We start from the raw sequence: 19,007 nt of genomic DNA, 5'->3' as shown, positions 1-19,007 counted from the left end.
ACAGGTTGTAGTTCTATTAAAGGGCGTCTCAGTCCACTGTTTGTTACAGGTTGTAGTTCTATTAAAGGGCGTCTCTAGAATGCAGTCCACTGTTTGTTACAGGTTGTAGTTCTATTAAAGGGCGTCTCAGTCCACTGTTTGTTACAGGTTGTAGTTCTATTAAAGGGCGTCTCAGTCCACTGTTTGTTACAGGTTGTAGTTCTATTAAAGGGTGTCTCAGTCCACTGTTTGTTACAGGTTGTAGTTCTATTAAAGGGAGTCTCTAGAATACAGTCCACTGTTTGTTACAGGTTGTAGTTCTATTAAAGGGCGTCTCAGTCCACTGTTTGTTACAGGTTGTAGTTCTATTAAAGGGCGTCTCAGTCCACTGTTTGTTACAGGTTGTAGTTCTATTAAAGGGCGTCTCTAGAATACAGTCCACTGTTTGTTACAGGTTGTAGTTCTATTAAAGGGCGTCTCTAGAATACAGTCCACTGTTTGTTACAGGTTGTAGTTCTATTAAAGGGCGTCTCTAGAATACAGTCCACTGTTTGTTACAGGTTGTAGTTCTATTAAAGGGTGTCTCAGTCCACTGTTTGTTACAGGTTGTAGTTCTATTAAAGGGCGTCTCTAGAATACAGTCCACTGTTTGTTACAGGTTGTAGTTCTATTAAAGGGCATCTCTAGAATACAGTCCACTGTTTGTTACAGGTTGTAGTTCTATTAAAGGGCGTCTCAGTCCACTGTTTGTTACAGGTTGTAGTTCTATTAAAGGGCATCTCTAGAATACAGTCCACTGTTTGTTACAGGTTGTAGTTCTATTAAAGGGCATCTCTAGAATACAGTCCACTGTTTGTTACAGGTTGTAGTTCTATTAAAGGGCGTCTCTAGAATGCAGTCCACTGTTTGTTACAGGTTGTAGTTCTATTAAAGGGAGTCTCTAGAATACAGTCCACTGTTTGTTACAGGTTGTAGTTCTATTAAAGGGCGTCTCAGTCCACTGTTTGTTACAGGTTGTAGTTCTATTAAAGGGCGTCTCAGTCCACTGTTTGTTACAGGTTGTAGTTCTATTAAAGGGCATCTCTAGAATACAGTCCACTGTTTGTTACAGGTTGTAGTTCTATTAAAGGGCATCTCAGTCCACTGTTTGTTACAGGTTGTAGTTCTATTAAAGGGCGTCTCTAGAATACAGTCCACTGTTTGTTACAGGTTGTAGTTCTATTAAAGGGCGTCTCTAGAATACAGTCCACTGTTTGTTACAGGTTGTAGTTCTATTAAAGGGCGTCTCAGTCCACTGTTTGTTACAGGTTGTAGTTCTATTAAAGGGCGTCTCAGTCCACTGTTTGTTACAGGTTGTAGTTCTATTAAAGGGCGTCTCAGTCCACTGTTTGTTACAGGTTGTAGTTCTATTAAAGGGCGTCTCTAGAATACAGTCCACTGTTTGTTACAGGTTGTAGTTCTATTAAAGGGCGTCTCAGTCCACTGTTTGTTACAGGTTGTAGTTCTATTAAAGGGTGTCTCAGTCCACTGTTTGTTACAGGTTGTAGTTCTATTAAAGGGCGCCTCAGTCCACTGTTTGTTACAGGTTGTAGTTCTATTAAAGGGCGCCTCAGTCAACTGTTTGTTACAGGTTGTAGTTCTATTAAAGGGTGTCTCTAGAATACAGTCCACTGTTTGTTACAGGTTGTAGTTCTATTAAAGGGCGTCTCTAGAATACAGTCCACTGTTTGTTACAGGTTGTAGTTCTATTAAAGGGCGTCTCTAGAATACAGTCCACTGTTTGTTACAGGTTGTAGTTCTATTAAAGGGCGTCTCTAGAATACAGTCCACTGTTTGTTACAGGTTGTAGTTCTATTAAAGGGCGTCTCAGTCCACTGTTTGTTACAGGTTGTAGTTCTATTAAAGGGCGTCTCTAGAATGCAGTCCACTGTTTGTTACAGGTTGTAGTTCTATTAAAGGGTGTCTCTAGAATACAGTCCACTGTTTGTTACAGGTTGTAGTTCTATTAAAGGGCGTCTCAGTCCACTGTTTGTTACAGGTTGTAGTTCTATTAAAGGGCATCTCTAGAATACAGTCCACTGTTTGTTACAGGTTGTAGTTCTATTAAAGGGTGTCTCAGTCCACTGTTTGTTACAGGTTGTAGTTCTATTAAAGGGCGTCTCTAGAATACAGTCCACTGTTTGTTACAGGTTGTAGTTCTATTAAAGGGCGTCTCAGTCCACTGTTTGTTACAGGTTGTAGTTCTATTAAAGGGCGTCTCTAGAATACAGTCCACTGTTTGTTACAGGTTGTAGTTCTATTAAAGGGTGTCTCTAGAATACAGTCCACTGTTTGTTACAGGTTGTAGTTCTATTAAAGGGCGTCTCTAGAATACAGTCCACTGTTTGTTACAGGTTGTAGTTCTATTAAAGGGCGTCTCTAGAATACAGTCCACTGTTTGTTACAAGTTGTAGTTCTATTAAAGGGCATCTCAGTCCACTGTTTGTTACAGGTTGTAGTTCTATTAAAGGGCATCTCAGTCCACTGTTTGTTACAGGTTGTAGTTCTATTAAAGGGCGTCTCAGTCCACTGTTTGTTACAGGTTGTAGTTCTATTAAAGGGCGTCTCAGTCCACTGTTTGTTACAGGTTGTAGTTCTATTAAAGGGTGTCTCTAGAATACAGTCCACTGTTTGTTACAGGTTGTAGTTCTATTAAAGGGCATCTCAGTCCACTGTTTGTTACAGGTTGTAGTTCTATTAAAGGGTGTCTCTAGAATACAGTCCACTGTTTGTTACAGGTTGTAGTTCTATTAAAGGGCGTCTCTAGAATACAGTCCACTGTTTGTTACAGGTTGTAGTTCTATTAAAGGGTGTCTCAGTCCACTGTTTGTTACAGGTTGTAGTTCTATTAAAGGGCGTCTCAGTCCACTGTTTGTTACAGGTTGTAGTTCTATTAAAGGGTGTCTCAGTCCACTGTTTGTTACAGGTTGTAGTTCTATTAAAGGGCGTCTCAGTCCACTGTTTGTTACAGGTTGTAGTTCTATTAAAGGGTGTCTCAGTCCTCTGTTTGTTACAGGTTGTAGTTCTATTAAAGGGCGTCTCAGTCCACTGTTTGTTACAGGTTGTAGTTCTATTAAAGGGAGTCTCTAGAATACAGTCCACTGTTTGTTACAGGTTGTAGTTCTATTAAAGGGCGTCTCAGTCCACTGTTTGTTACAGGTTGTAGTTCTATTAAAGGGTGTCTCAGTCCACTGTTTGTTACAGGTTGTAGTTCTATTAAAGGGCATCTCTAGAATACAGTCCACTGTTTGTTACAGGTTGTAGTTCTATTAAAGGGTGTCTCAGTCCACTGTTTGTTACAGGTTGTAGTTCTATTAAAGGGCGTCTCTAGAATACAGTCCACTGTTTGTTACAGGTTGTAGTTCTATTAAAGGGCGTCTCAGTCCACTGTTTGTTACAGGTTGTAGTTCTATTAAAGGGCGTCTCAGTCCACTGTTTTTTACAGGTTGTAGTTCTATTAAAGGGCGTCTCTAGAATACAGTCCACTGTTTGTTACAGGTTGTAGTTCTATTAAAGGGCGTCTCTAGAATACAGTCCACTGTTTGTTACAGGTTGTAGTTCTATTAAAGGGCGTCTCAGTCCACTGTTTGTTACAGGTTGTAGTTCTATTAAAGGGCGTCTCAGTCCACTGTTTTTTACAGGTTGTAGTTCTATTAAAGGGCGTCTCTAGAATACAGTCCACTGTTTGTTACAGGTTGTAGTTCTATTAAAGGGCGTCTCTAGAATACAGTCCACTGTTTGTTACAGGTTGTAGTTCTGTTAAAGGGCGTCTCTAGAATGCAGTCCACTGTTTGTTACAGGTTGTAGTTCTATTAAAGGGCGTCTCAGTCCACTGTTTGTTACAGGTTGTAGTTCTATTAAAGGGCGTCTCTAGAATGCAGTCCACTGTTTGTTACAGGTTGTAGTTCTATTAAAGGGTGTCTCAGTCCACTGTTTGTTACAGGTTGTAGTTCTATTAAAGGGCGTCTCTAGAATACAGTCCACTGTTTGTTACAGGTTGTAGTTCTATTAAAGGGTGTCTCAGTCCACTGTTTGTTACAGGTTGTAGTTCTATTAAAGGGCGTCTCTAGAATACAGTCCACTGTTTGTTACAGGTTGTAGTTCTATTAAAGGGCGTCTCAGTCCACTGTTTGTTACAGGTTGTAGTTCTATTAAAGGGCGTCTCAGTCCACTGTTTGTTACAGGTTGTAGTTCTATTAAAGGGTGTCTCAGTCCACTGTTTGTTACAGGTTGTAGTTCTATTAAAGGGTGTCTCAGTCCACTGTTTGTTACAGGTTGTAGTTCTATTAAAGGGCGTCTCAGTCCACTGTTTGTTACAGGTTGTAGTTCTATTAAAGGGCGTCTCTAGAATACAGTCCACTGTTTGTTACAGGTTGTAGTTCTATTAAAGGGCGTCTCTAGAATGCAGTCCACTGTTTGTTACAGGTTGTAGTTCTATTAAAGGGCGTCTCTAGAATACAGTCCACTGTTTGTTACAGGTTGTAGTTCTATTAAAGGGCGTCTCAGTCCACTGTTTGTTACAGGTTGTAGTTCTATTAAAGGGTGTCTCTAGAATACAGTCCACTGTTTGTTACAGGTTGTAGTTCTATTAAAGGGCGTCTCTAGAATACAGTCCACTGTTTGTTACAGGTTGTAGTTCTATTAAAGGGCGTCTCAGTCCACTGTTTGTTACAGGTTGTAGTTCTATTAAAGGGCGTCTCAGTCCACTGTTTGTTACAGGTTGTAGTTCTATTAAAGGGCGTCTCAGTCCACTGTTTGTTACAGGTTGTAGTTCTATTAAAGGGCGTCTCAGTCCACTGTTTGTTACAGGTTGTAGTTCTATTAAAGGGCGTCTCTAGAATACAGTCCACTGTTTGTTACAGGTTGTAGTTCTATTAAAGGGCGTCTCAGTCCACTGTTTGTTACAGGTTGTAGTTCTATTAAAGGGTGTCTCTAGAATACAGTCCACTGTTTGTTACAGGTTGTAGTTCTATTAAAGGGCGTCTCTAGAATACAGTCCACTGTTTGTTACAGGTTGTAGTTCTATTAAAGGGCGTCTCAGTCCACTGTTTGTTACAGGTTGTAGTTCTATTAAAGGGCGTCTCAGTCCACTGTTTGTTACAGGTTGTAGTTCTATTAAAGGGCGTCTCAGTCCACTGTTTGTTACAGGTTGTAGTTCTATTAAAGGGCGTCTCAGTCCACTGTTTGTTACAGGTTGTAGTTCTATTAAAGGGTGTCTCAGTCCACTGTTTGTTACAGGTTGTAGTTCTATTAAAGGGAGTCTCTAGAATACAGTCCACTGTTTGTTACAGGTTGTAGTTCTATTAAAGGGCGTCTCAGTCCACTGTTTGTTACAGGTTGTAGTTCTATTAAAGGGCATCTCTAGAATACAGTCCACTGTTTGTTACAGGTTGTAGTTCTATTAAAGGGCGTCTCTAGAATACAGTCCACTGTTTGTTACAGGTTGTAGTTCTATTAAAGGGCGTCTCTAGAATACAGTCCACTGTTTGTTACAGGTTGTAGTTCTATTAAAGGGCATCTCTAGAATACAGTCCACTGTTTGTTACAGGTTGTAGTTCTATTAAAGGGTGTCTCAGTCCACTGTTTGTTACAGGTTGTAGTTCTATTAAAGGGCGTCTCAGTCCACTGTTTGTTACAGGTTGTAGTTCTATTAAAGGGCGTCTCTAGAATACAGTCCACTGTTTGTTACAGGTTGTAGTTCTATTAAAGGGTGTCTCAGTCCACTGTTTGTTACAGGTTGTAGTTCTATTAAAGGGTGTCTCTAGAATACAGTCCACTGTTTGTTACAGGTTGTAGTTCTATTAAAGGGCGTCTCAGTCCACTGTTTGTTACAGGTTGTAGTTCTATTAAAGGGCGTCTCTAGAATACAGTCCACTGTTTGTTACAGGTTGTAGTTCTATTAAAGGGCGTCTCTAGAATACAGTCCACTGTTTGTTACAGGTTGTAGTTCTATTAAAGGGCGTCTCTAGAATGCAGTCCACTGTTTGTTACAGGTTGTAGTTCTATTAAAGGGCGTCTCAGTCCACTGTTTGTTACAGGTTGTAGTTCTATTAAAGGGCGTCTCTAGAATGCAGTCCACTGTTTGTTACAGGTTGTAGTTCTATTAAAGGGTGTCTCAGTCCACTGTTTGTTACAGGTTGTAGTTCTATTAAAGGGCGTCTCTAGAATACAGTCCACTGTTTGTTACAGGTTGTAGTTCTATTAAAGGGTGTCTCAGTCCACTGTTTGTTACAGGTTGTAGTTCTATTAAAGGGCGTCTCTAGAATACAGTCCACTGTTTGTTACAGGTTGTAGTTCTATTAAAGGGCGTCTCTAGAATGCAGTCCACTGTTTGTTACAGGTTGTAGTTCTATTAAAGGGCGTCTCAGTCCACTGTTTGTTACAGGTTGTAGTTCTATTAAAGGGCGTCTCAGTCCACTGTTTGTTACAGGTTGTAGTTCTATTAAAGGGTGTCTCAGTCCACTGTTTGTTACAGGTTGTAGTTCTATTAAAGGGAGTCTCTAGAATACAGTCCACTGTTTGTTACAGGTTGTAGTTCTATTAAAGGGCGTCTCAGTCCACTGTTTGTTACAGGTTGTAGTTCTATTAAAGGGCATCTCTAGAATACAGTCCACTGTTTGTTACAGGTTGTAGTTCTATTAAAGGGCGTCTCTAGAATACAGTCCACTGTTTGTTACAGGTTGTAGTTCTATTAAAGGGCGTCTCTAGAATACAGTCCACTGTTTGTTACAGGTTGTAGTTCTATTAAAGGGCATCTCTAGAATACAGTCCACTGTTTGTTACAGGTTGTAGTTCTATTAAAGGGTGTCTCAGTCCACTGTTTGTTACAGGTTGTAGTTCTATTAAAGGGCGTCTCAGTCCACTGTTTGTTACAGGTTGTAGTTCTATTAAAGGGCGTCTCTAGAATACAGTCCACTGTTTGTTACAGGTTGTAGTTCTATTAAAGGGTGTCTCAGTCCACTGTTTGTTACAGGTTGTAGTTCTATTAAAGGGTGTCTCTAGAATACAGTCCACTGTTTGTTACAGGTTGTAGTTCTATTAAAGGGCGTCTCAGTCCACTGTTTGTTACAGGTTGTAGTTCTATTAAAGGGCGTCTCTAGAATACAGTCCACTGTTTGTTACAGGTTGTAGTTCTATTAAAGGGCATCTCAGTCCACTGTTTGTTACAGGTTGTAGTTCTATTAAAGGGCGTCTCAGTCCACTGTTTGTTACAGGTTGTAGTTCTATTAAAGGGCGTCTCTAGAATACAGTCCACTGTTTGTTACAGGTTGTAGTTCTATTAAAGGGCGTCTCAGTCCACTGTTTGTTACAGGTTGTAGTTCTATTAAAGGGCGTCTCTAGAATACAGTCCACTGTTTGTTACAGGTTGTAGTTCTATTAAAGGGTGTCTCAGTCCACTGTTTGTTACAGGTTGTAGTTCTATTAAAGGGCGTCTCAGTCCACTGTTTGTTACAGGTTGTAGTTCTGTTAAAGGGCGTCTCAGTCCACTGTTTGTTACAGGTTGTAGTTCTATTAAAGGGCGTCTCAGTCCACTGTTTGTTACAGGTTGTAGTTCTATTAAAGGGCGTCTCTAGAATACAGTCCACTGTTTGTTACAGGTTGTAGTTCTATTAAAGGGCGTCTCAGTCCACTGTTTGTTACAGGTTGTAGTTCTATTAAAGGGCGTCTCTAGAATACAGTCCACTGTTTGTTACAGGTTGTAGTTCTATTAAAGGGTGTCTCAGTCCACTGTTTGTTACAGGTTGTAGTTCTGTTAAAGGGCGTCTCTAGAATGCAGTCCACTGTTTGTTACAGGTTGTAGTTCTATTAAAGGGCGTCTCAGTCCACTGTTTGTTACAGGTTGTAGTTCTATTAAAGGGCGTCTCAGTCCACTGTTTGTTACAGGTTGTAGTTCTATTAAAGGGCATCTCAGTCCACTGTTTGTTACAGGTTGTAGTTCTATTAAAGGGCGTCTCAGTCAACTGTTTGTTACAGGTTGTAGTTCTATTAAAGGGTGTCTCTAGAATACAGTCCACTGTTTGTTACAGGTTGTAGTTCTATTAAAGGGCGTCTCTAGAATACAGTCCACTGTTTGTTACAGGTTGTAGTTCTATTAAAGGGCGTCTCTAGAATACAGTCCACTGTTTGTTACAGGTTGTAGTTCTATTAAAGGGTGTCTCAGTCCACTGTTTGTTACAGGTTGTAGTTCTATTAAAGGGCGTCTCAGTCCACTGTTTGTTACAGGTTGTAGTTCTATTAAAGGGCGTCTCAGTCCACTGTTTGTTACAGGTTGTAGTTCTATTAAAGGGCGTCTCAGTCCACTGTTTGTTACAGGTTGTAGTTCTATTAAAGGGCGTCTCTAGAATACAGTCCACTGTTTGTTACAGGTTGTAGTTCTATTAAAGGGCATCTCAGTCCACTGTTTGTTACAGGTTGTAGTTCTATTAAAGGGCGTCTCTAGAATACAGTCCACTGTTTGTTACAGGTTGTAGTTCTATTAAAGGGCGTCTCTAAGAATACAGTCCACTGTTTGTTACAGGTTGTAGTTCTATTAAAGGGCGTCTCTAAGAATACAGTCCACTGTTTGTTACAGGTTGTAGTTCTATTAAAGGGCGTCTCTAGAATACAGTCCACTGTTTGTTACAGGTTGTAGTTATATTAAAGGGCGTCTCTAAGAATACAGTCCACTGTTTGTTACAGGTTGTAGTTCTATTAAAGGGCGTCTCTAGAATACAGTCCACTGTTTGTTACAGGTTGTAGTTCTATTAAAGGGCGTCTCTAGAATACAGTCCACTGTTTGTTACAGGTTGTAGTTCTATTAACGGGCGTCTCAGTCCACTGTTTGTTACAGGTTGTAGTTCTATTAAAGGGCATCTCAGTCCACTGTTTGTTACAGGTTGTAGTTCTATTAAAGGGCGTCTCTAGAATACAGTCCACTGTTTGTTACAGGTTGTAGTTCTATTAAAGGGCGTCTCAGTCCACTGTTTGTTACAGGTTGTAGTTCTATTAAAGGGCGTCTCTAGAATACAGTCCACTGTTTGTTACAGGTTGTAGTTCTATTAAAGGGCGTCTCAGTCCACTGTTTGTTACAGGTTGTAGTTCTATTAAAGGGCGTCTCAGTCCACTGTTTGTTACAGGTTGTAGTTCTATTAAAGGTTGTCTCTAGAATACAGTCCACTGTTAGTTACAGGTTGTAGTTCTATTAAAGGGCATCTCTAGAATACAGTCCACTGTTTGTTACAGGTTGTAGTTCTATTAAAGGGCGTCTCAGTCCACTGTTTGTTACAGGTTGTAGTTCTATTAAAGGGCATCTCAGTCCACTGTTTGTTACAGGTTGTAGTTCTATTAAAGGGCGTCTCAGTCCACTGTTTGTTACAGGTTGTAGTTCTATTAAAGGGCGTCTCTAGAATGCAGTCCACTGTTTGTTACAGGTTGTAGTTCTATTAAAGGGCATCTCTAGAATACAGTCCACTGTTAGTTACAGATTGTTGTAGTTCTGGAAACAGAAAACTGTATGGAGATAGTTAGTTAGGGTTAGGGTTAGGGTTACTGTATGGAGATAGTTAGTTAGGGTTAGGGTTAGTTAGTTAGTTAGTTAGTTAGGGTTAGTTAGTTAGGGTTACTGTATGGAGATAGTTAGTTAGGGTTAGGGTTACTGTATGGAGATAGTTAGTTAGGGTTAGGGTTAGTTAGTTAGTTAGTTAGTTAGGGTTACTGTATGGAGATCATTGATGAGAAAATGTAAAGTAACGACCCAAACAGGTCTGTATATCAAAACCTGTATATAGTAAAATACACTGGTCTGTATATCAAAACCTGTATATAGTAAAATACACTGGTCTGTGTATCAAAACCTGTATATAGTAAAATACACTGGTCTGTGTATCAAAACCTGTATAATATAAAATACACTGGTCTGTATATCAAAACCTGTATAATGTAAAATACACTGGTCTGTGTATCAAAACCTGTATATAGTAAAATACACTGGTCTGTATATCAAAACCTGTATATAGTAAAATACACTGGTCTGTATATCAAAACCTGTATATAGTAAAATACACTGGTCTGTGTATCAAAACCTGTATATAGTAAAATACACAGGTCTGTGTATCAAAACCTGTATATAGTAAAATACACTGGTCTGTGTATCAAAACCTGTATAATGTAAAATACACTGGTCTGTATATCAAAACCTGTATATAGTAAAATACACTGGTCTGTATATCAAAACCTGTATATAGTAAAATACACTGGTCTGTGTATCAAAACCTGTATATAGTAAAATACACTGGTCTGTGTATCAAAACCTGTATATAGTAAAATACACTGGTCTGTATATCAAAACCTGTATATAGTAAAATACACTGGTCTGTGTATCAAAACCTGTATATAGTAAAATACACAGGTCTGTGTATCAAAACCTGTATATAGTAAAATACACTGGTCTGTGTATCAAAACCTGTATAATGTAAAATACACTGGTCTGTATATCAAAACCTGTATATAGTAAAATACACTGGTCTGTGTATCAAAACCTGTATATAGTAAAATACACTGGTCTGTATATCAAAACCTGTATATAGTAAAATACACTGGTCTGTGTATCAAAACCTGTATATAGTAAAATACACTGGTCTGTGTATCAAAACCTGTATAATATAAAATACACTGGTCTGTATATCAAAACCTGTATAATGTAAAATACACTGGTCTGTGTATCAAAACCTGTATATAGTAAAATACACTGGTCTGTATATCAAAACCTGTATATAGTAAAATACACTGGTCTGTATATCAAAACCTGTATATAGTAAAATACACTGGTCTGTGTATCAAAACCTGTATATAGTAAAATACACAGGTCTGTGTATCAAAACCTGTATATAGTAAAATACACTGGTCTGTGTATCAAAACCTGTATATAGTAAAATACACTGGTCTGTATATCAAAACCTGTATAATGTAAAATACACTGGTCTGTGTATCAAAACCTGTATATAGTAAAATACACTGGTCTGTGTATCAAAACCTGTATATAGTAAAATACACTGGTCTGTATATCAAAACCTGTATATAGTAAAATACACTGGTCTGTGTATCAAAACCTGTATATAGTAAAATACACTGGTCTGTATATCAAAACCTGTATATAGTAAAATACACTGGTCTGTATATCAAAACCTGTATATAGTAAAATACACTGGTCTGTGTATCAAAACCTGTATATAGTAAAATACACTGGTCTGTGTATCAAAACCTGTATAATGTAAAATACACTGGTCTGTATATCAAAACCTGTATATAGTAAAATACACTGGTCTGTGTATCAAAACCTGTATATAGTAAAATACACTGGTCTGTGTATAAAAACCTGTATATAGTAAAATACACTGGTCTGTGTATCAAAACCTGTATATAGTAAAATACACTGGTCTGTATATCAAAACCTGTATAATGTAAAATACACTGGTCTGTATATCAAAACCTGTATATAGTAAAATACACTGGTCTGTATATCAAAACCTGTATATAGTAAATTACACTGGTCTGTATATCAAAACCTGTATATAGTAAAATACACTGGTCTGTATATCAAAACCTGTATATAGTAAAATACACTGGTCTGTGTATCAAAACCTGTATATAGTAAAATACACTGGTCTGTATATCAAAACCTGTATAATGTAAAATACACTGGTCTGTGTATCAAAACCTGTATAATGTAAAATACACTGGTCTGTGTATCAAAACCTGTATATAGTAAAATACACTGGTCTGTATATCAAAACCTGTATATAGTAAAATACACTGGTCTGTGTATCAAAACCTGTATAATGTAAAATACACTGGTCTGTGTATCAAAACCTGTATATAGTAAAATACACTGGTCTGTATATCAAAACCTGTATAATGTAAAATACACTGGTCTGTATATCAAAACCTGTATATAGTAAAATACACTGGTCTGTATATCAAAACCTGTATATAGTAAAATACACTGGTCTGTGTATCAAAACCTGTATAATATAAAATACACTGGTCTGTATATCAAAACCTGTATAATGTAAAATACACTGGTCTGTATATCAAAACCTGTATATAGTAAAATACACTGGTCTGTGTATCAAAACCTGTATAATGTAAAATACACTGGTCTGTATATCAAAACCTGTATAATGTAAAATACACTGGTCTGTGTATCAAAACCTGTATATAGTAAAATACACTGGTCTGTGTATCAAAACCTGTATATAGTAAAATACACTGGTCTGTGTATCAAAACCTGTATAATGTAGAATACACTGGTCTGTGTATCGAAACTGGTATATAGTCAAATACGATATACCGTCCTACCCTAAGGTGTAGTTCTAATGTGTTGTCTCTCAACAGAGGTCGAAGATTGCACTGTTTGACAAGATGTGGCAGTACATGAAGTCAGCAGAGCCGTCTCCGTTTGTGAAGAAGACAGCGGAGGGGGTGCTGAGAGTCAGGAAGTCCAAGGGGAAGTACGCGTACCTTCTGGAGTCCACCATGAACGAGTACATCGAGCAGAGGAAACCCTGCGACACCATGAAGGTGGGAGGGAACCTGGACTCTAAAGGATACGGCATCGCCACCCCAAAAGGATCCCCATTAAGGTGGGTGAGATAGTATAACAATATGTTGTCTAATGTTGTTATAGTATCTTACCTACCCTGATGCCCTGAAACACACTGGTTTATATACAGGCTAGTATAATATAGTATAATATAGTATAGTATAGTATAGTATAGTATAGTATAATATAGTATAGTAAATTATAGTATAACACTATGTTCTCTAATGTTGTTATAGTATCTTACCTACCCTGATGCCCTGAAACACTGGTTTATATACAGGCTAGTATAATATAGTATAATATAGTATAATAGAGTATAGTATAGTATATTATAGTATAGTATAACACTATGTTCTCTAATGTTGTTATAGTATCTTACCTACCCTGATGACCTGATACACAGCGGTTTATATTAGTATAGTGTAGTATAATATAGTACAGTATAGTACTCCCCATTCCCAGCTCTGATCACCTGTAAGCCTAGGGAAGACTACACTACCCCAGAGTTCTTGGCAGCTGGCAACAGAATTACACTACCTATAGTTCTTAGTGGCTGGCCACAGGACTACATTACCCATAGTTCTTAGTGGCTGGTCACAATAAACCCCTGCAGTACCTAGGGATGGGCTTCAGACCACTAGTTATCTTGCTTCTTCCTGATTGGCTGAAGAGAGAATGTTGTCGCTAATGCCTGGGTTGTTTTGGAGCAGCCATACTGTGAGGGTCCAGATCAGGTTTGGGTTTAGGGTTAGGGGTTGGGTTAGGGTTTAGGGTTAGGGCTCGGGGTTGGGTTTGGGGTTGGGATTGGGTTTAGGGTTAGGGTTTGGGTTTGGGTTAGGGTTAGGGTTTGGGTTTGGGTTTAGGGTTAGGGTTTGGGTTTAGGGTTAAGGCTAGGGGTTGGGTTAGGGTTTAGGGTTAGGGGTTAGGGTTTGGGTTTGGGTTTAGGGCTAGGGGTTGGGTTTGGGTTTAGGGTTAGGGGTTGGGTTAGGTTTTAGGGTTAGGGCTCGGGGTTGGGTTTGGGGTTGGGTTAGGGGTTGGGTTAGGGTTTAGGGTTAGGGTTAGGGCTAGGGGTTGGGTTAGGGTTTAGGGCTAGGGGTTGGGTTTGGGTTTAGGGCTAGGGGTTGGGTTTGGGTTTAGGGTTAGGGCTAGGGGTTGGGTTAGGGTTTAGGGCTAGGGGTTGGGTTAGGGTTTAGGGCTAGGGGTTGGGTTTAGGGTTAGGGTTAGGGGTTGGGTTAGGGTTTAGGGCTTGGGTTAGGGTTTAGGGCTAGGGGTTGGGTTAGGGTTTAGGGTTTAGGGTTAGGGCTAGGGGTTGGGTAAGGGTTTAGGGTTAGTGCTAGGGTTTTGGTTTGGGTTTAGGGTTAGGGCTAGGGGTTGGGTTTAGGGGTTAGGTTTAGGGGTTGGGTTTAGGGTTAGGGCTAGGGGTTGGGTTAGGGCTAGGGGTTGGGTTTGGGTTTAGGGTTAGGGCTAGGGGTTGGGTTTAGTGTTAGGGCTAGGGGTTGGGTTTGGGTTTAGGGTTAGGGTTAGACGTTGGGTTAGGGGTTGGGTTTGGATTTAGGGCTAGGGGTTGGGTTTGGGTTTATGGTTGGGTTAGGGCTAGGGGTTGGGTTTGGGTTTAGGACTAGGGTTTAGGGTTAGGGGTTAGGGCTAGGGGTTGGGTTTAGGGTTAGGGCTAGGGGTTGGGTTTAGGGCTATGAGTTGGGTTAGTGTTTAGGGTTAGGGCTAGGGGTTTGGTTAGGGTTTAGGGCTAGGGGTTGGGTTAGGGTTTAGGGTTAGAGCTAGGGGTTGGGTTAGGTTTAGGGTTAGGGCTAGGGGTTGGGTTAGGGTTTAGGGTTAGGGCTAGGGGTTGGGTTAGGTTTAGGGTTAGGGCTAGGGGTTGGGTTAGGTTTAGGGTTAGGGCTAGGGGTTGGGTTTGGGGTTAGGGCTAGGGGTTGGGTTAGGGTTTAGAGCTAGCGGTTGGGTTAGGGTTTAGGGTTAGGGCTAGGGGTTGGGTTTGGGGTTAGGGCTAGGGGTTGGGTTTAGGGTTAGGGCTAGCGGTTGGGTTAGGGTTTAGGGTTAGGGCTAGGGGTTGGGTTAGGTTTAGGGTTAGGGCTAGGGGTTGGGTTTGGGGTTAGGGCTAGGGGTTGGGTTAGGGTTTAGGGTTAGGGCTAGCGGTTGGGTTAGGGTTTAGGGCTAGGGGTTGGGTTTGGGGTTAGGGCTAGGGGTTGGGTTAGGGTTTAGGGCTAGGGGTTGGGTTTGGGTTTAGGGCTAGGGGTTGGGGTTGGGTGAGGGAGTATCAGGGTACTGAGGAAGGATGGTTGAGGAGTATGTTTATATTACAGGGCAACTAGTGTGATCTTTCATTAATCAATCTGCATGATGTTGTGTTCTGTTGTGTTTCTTATTTGTTTAAATGTCTATCTGTTGAACTGCTGTCTGATCGCTCTGTTTCTCTGGAGTGATGTCTGTTCTCTGACACTGTGGGTCATGTGACTCTTATTATCATATAGACCTGTTTATTACTGGGTCATCCTATTATTATTATTATTATTATTATTATTTAGACCTGTTTATTACTGGGTCATATTATTATTATTATTATTATTATTTAGACCTGTTTATTACTGGGTCATATTATTATTATTATTATTATTATTATTATTATTATTATTATTATTTAGACCTGTTTATTACTGGGTCATATTATTATTATTATTATTTAGACCTGTTTATTACTGGGTCATATTATTATTATTATTATTATTTAGACCTGTTTATTACTGGGTCATATTATTATTATTATTATTATTATTATTATTATTATTATTTAGACCTGTTTATTACTGGGTCATATTATTATTATTATTATTATTATTATTTAGACCTGTTTATTACTGGGTCATATTATTATTATTATTATTATTATTATTATTATTTAGACCTGTTTATTACTGGGTCAAATTATTATTATTATTATTATTATTATTATTATTATTATTATTATTTAGACCTGTTTATTACTGGGTCAAATTATTATTATTATTATTATTATTATTATTATTATTATTATTTAGACCTGTTTATTACTGGGTCAAATTATTATTATTATTATTATTATTATTATTATTATTATTATTATTATTATTTAGACCTGTTTATTACTGGGTCAAATTATTATTATTATTATTATTATTATTATTATTATTATTATTATTATTTAGACCTGTTTATTACTGGGTCATATTATTATTATTATTATTATTATTATTATTATTATTATTATTATTTAGACCTGTTTATTACTGGGTCATATTATTATTATTATTATTATTATTATTATTATTATTTAGACCTGTTTATTACTGGGTCATATTATTATTATTATTATTTAGACCTTTTTATTACTGGGTCATATTATTATTATTATTATTATTATTATTATTATTATTTAGACCTGTTTATTACTGGGTCATATTATTATTATTATTATTTAGACCTGTTTATTACTGGGTCATATTATTATTATTATTATTATTATTATTATTATTATTTAGACCTGTTTATTACTGGGTCATATTATTATTATTATTTAGACCTGTTTATTACTGGGTCATATTATTATTATTATTATTATTATTATTATTATTTAGACCTGTTTATTACTGGGTCATATTATTATTATTATTATTATTATTATTTAGACCTGTTTATTACTGGGTCATATTATTATTATTATTATTATTATTATTATTATTATATTATTATTTAGACCTGTTTATTACTGGGTCATATTATTATTATTATTATTTAGACCTGTTTATTACTGGGTCATATTATTATTATTATTATTATTATTATTATTTAGACCTGTTTATTACTGGGTCATATTATTATTATTATTATTATGATGTGTAGTATTAGTATTTTTGTATATATTTTTGTATTATTATTATATAGACCTGTTTATTACTGGGTCATATTATTATTATATAGACCTGTTTATTACTAGATTATATGAGGATTATTATTATTATGATGTGTAGTATTAGTATTTTTGTATATATTTTTGTATTATTATTATATAGACCTGTTTATTACTGGGTCATATTATTATTATATAGACCTGTTTATTACTGGGTCATATTATTATTATTATTATTATTATTATTATTATTATTATTTAGACCTGTTTATTACTGGGTCATATTATTATTATTATTATTATTATTATTATTATTATTATTATTATTATATAGACCTGTTTATTACTAGATTATATGAGGATTATTATTATTATGATGTGTAGTATTAGTATTTTTGTATACATTTTTATTATATTATTATATAGACCTGTTTATTACTGGATAATGTCATTATAATTATTATTATAATATAAACCAGTTTATTACTGGCTATTGCCCAGGCATGTATATTATATTATCTCATTATGATAGCCCTCTGTACACTAGCCTTTAGCCACCTTTCCAATAACAGAGCCTGATACATTATGCTAAGCTAATTGCTAATGCTGATTTACAGGATTGTGCTAATCCTGGTGCTAATGCTAACGGTAATGGTAATATCTAAGGTTAAGGCTAACTGCTAACAGTAATGGTAATGTCTAAGGTTAAGGCTAACTGCTAACGGTAATGGTAATATCTAAGGTTAAGGCTAATTGCTAACAGTAATGGTAATATCTAAGGTTAAGGCTAACTGCTAAAGATCAGCTCGGGGGGACAGACCTGTCACATCATCCTGTCTCACCAGTGTGTTTTATCTATCGTTGGTAGAAATGCAGTGAACCTGGCCGTGTTAAAACTGAATGAGCAGGGCCTGTTGGACAAACTGAAAAATAAATGGTGGTACGACAAGGGAGAGTGTGGCAGCGGAGGAGGAGAAAGCAAGGTTAGCCCCGCCCCCAGCCGCCACCGGGCCACAGACTGGTAACTAAGGCCAGGGAGTAAGCAGCACACACACGGCGCCGACACACACCACCTCTGGGGTTCTGGAGATAATCAACTCCTTGAATGGATCCCGGGGATTGATTGATTGATTTTATTTGGCAGTCAAAACAAGTATATATATATATATATACACAGACCATAGAGCTATGTGAAGTAGAGAGGCTGTGCTCTGTGTCTGTGCTGCTTACTCAGGGTGATGCGTTGGTGCCTATCTGTCTGGTTGAGCTCAATGTTCAGCCAGGACATGTAGAGCAACAAGGCCTATCGCCACCTCAACTAGACAACACATAAGGAAGGCTAGATAAGGAGGCAGGAAGCTACATAAGGCTACATAACAGCTGTATGTCATGAAATAATAACATAACATAACATAGCTGATGTTATTTATGTTATTCCCCGTGTCGTGTGAAGAGTGCCAGTAAACCTAGCGGTGTTGAAACTCAGTGAACAAGGAGTCTTAGACAAGCTAAAGAACAAGTGGTGGTACGATAAAGGGGAGTGTGGAACCAAGGACTCAGGAAGTAAGGTCAGTCACACTGTACACACACTGTCTGTGTCAGTCCGGCTAGTATGTGGTGCCGTTTATAAACATTTAATCAGGTCAAAATGTTTAAAAAAAAATGTCCTTATAAATCAGATGTCCGTATAAATCCGATTCGTAAAACATTAAGATGATTCAACTTTACAAACGACACCCCATAGGCTAGCAGGGTAAATAAAGGTGTGGTTTGAGTTGATGAGGCTGCTGTTCACATGTAGTACTGTTTAACACAGAACACACCACAGTACTACACACTGTCTACACACACACAACCAGTATGTTACATTTCCCTTCATAGGATGCTCGGAGGCAAAGTGATTGGTTGAGCCTTCTTGGTCACTCTGGGCCCTTAACACAAAACATGGCAGACAAGTTCTCCTCGGATCTGAAATCGGTAGTTCCCACCAACTTCAATGACAGTTATTTTAAAACTAAAAGACAAATCTAAGATTCCTGCACCTTGTCACCAGGGTGGGATTGCCAGCTAGCTACGGGGTTGGAGTCATCCTAGCTACGGTCATAAATGCTAATGGTTTGTCTCCAGGACATTTTGACCATTCCGTTTTTTATTCAGGAGCCAGCGGGTGAGAGATGATTCCACCACGGGCAACAACAACTGGATACTAGGTCGTTTTCAGCCACATACTCTATGTTCCACTTATAGCTAGTTTAGGATTAGCTACTGACTGAAATGTAGATAGGTAGCTAGCATGTTGGCTCACACTGGCCAGACAGTAGCCAACAAGCTAGCTAGCTAATTGTGGATGCCAAAAGACACAGTTAGTTAGACTCTGGAGCTACTGGGCACACAGGCTACAGTAGCCAACTGGTTAGACATGGTTACACCATGGAACACTAGCTTGTTTTCAGACAAATATGTTCAACTCATAGTTTATCCACTGACCACCGCATTTAGGAGGATAGCTAA

General features: G+C 38.0%; 1 pseudogene; it reads left to right on the top strand.

Annotated features, from left to right (window-relative positions):
• Window positions 1-19,007, top strand: part of LOC129856052 (glutamate receptor 2-like) — a 146,758-nt pseudogene that overhangs the window by 102,177 nt on the left and 25,574 nt on the right.

The sequence above is a fragment of the Salvelinus fontinalis genome, chromosome 5, assembly GCF_029448725.1.
Source record: "Salvelinus fontinalis isolate EN_2023a chromosome 5, ASM2944872v1, whole genome shotgun sequence".
Taxonomy (NCBI): Eukaryota; Metazoa; Chordata; class Actinopteri; order Salmoniformes; family Salmonidae; genus Salvelinus; species Salvelinus fontinalis.
Note: the sequence above shows the minus strand (reverse complement) of the source record. Positions and strands in the feature narration are given on the sequence as shown.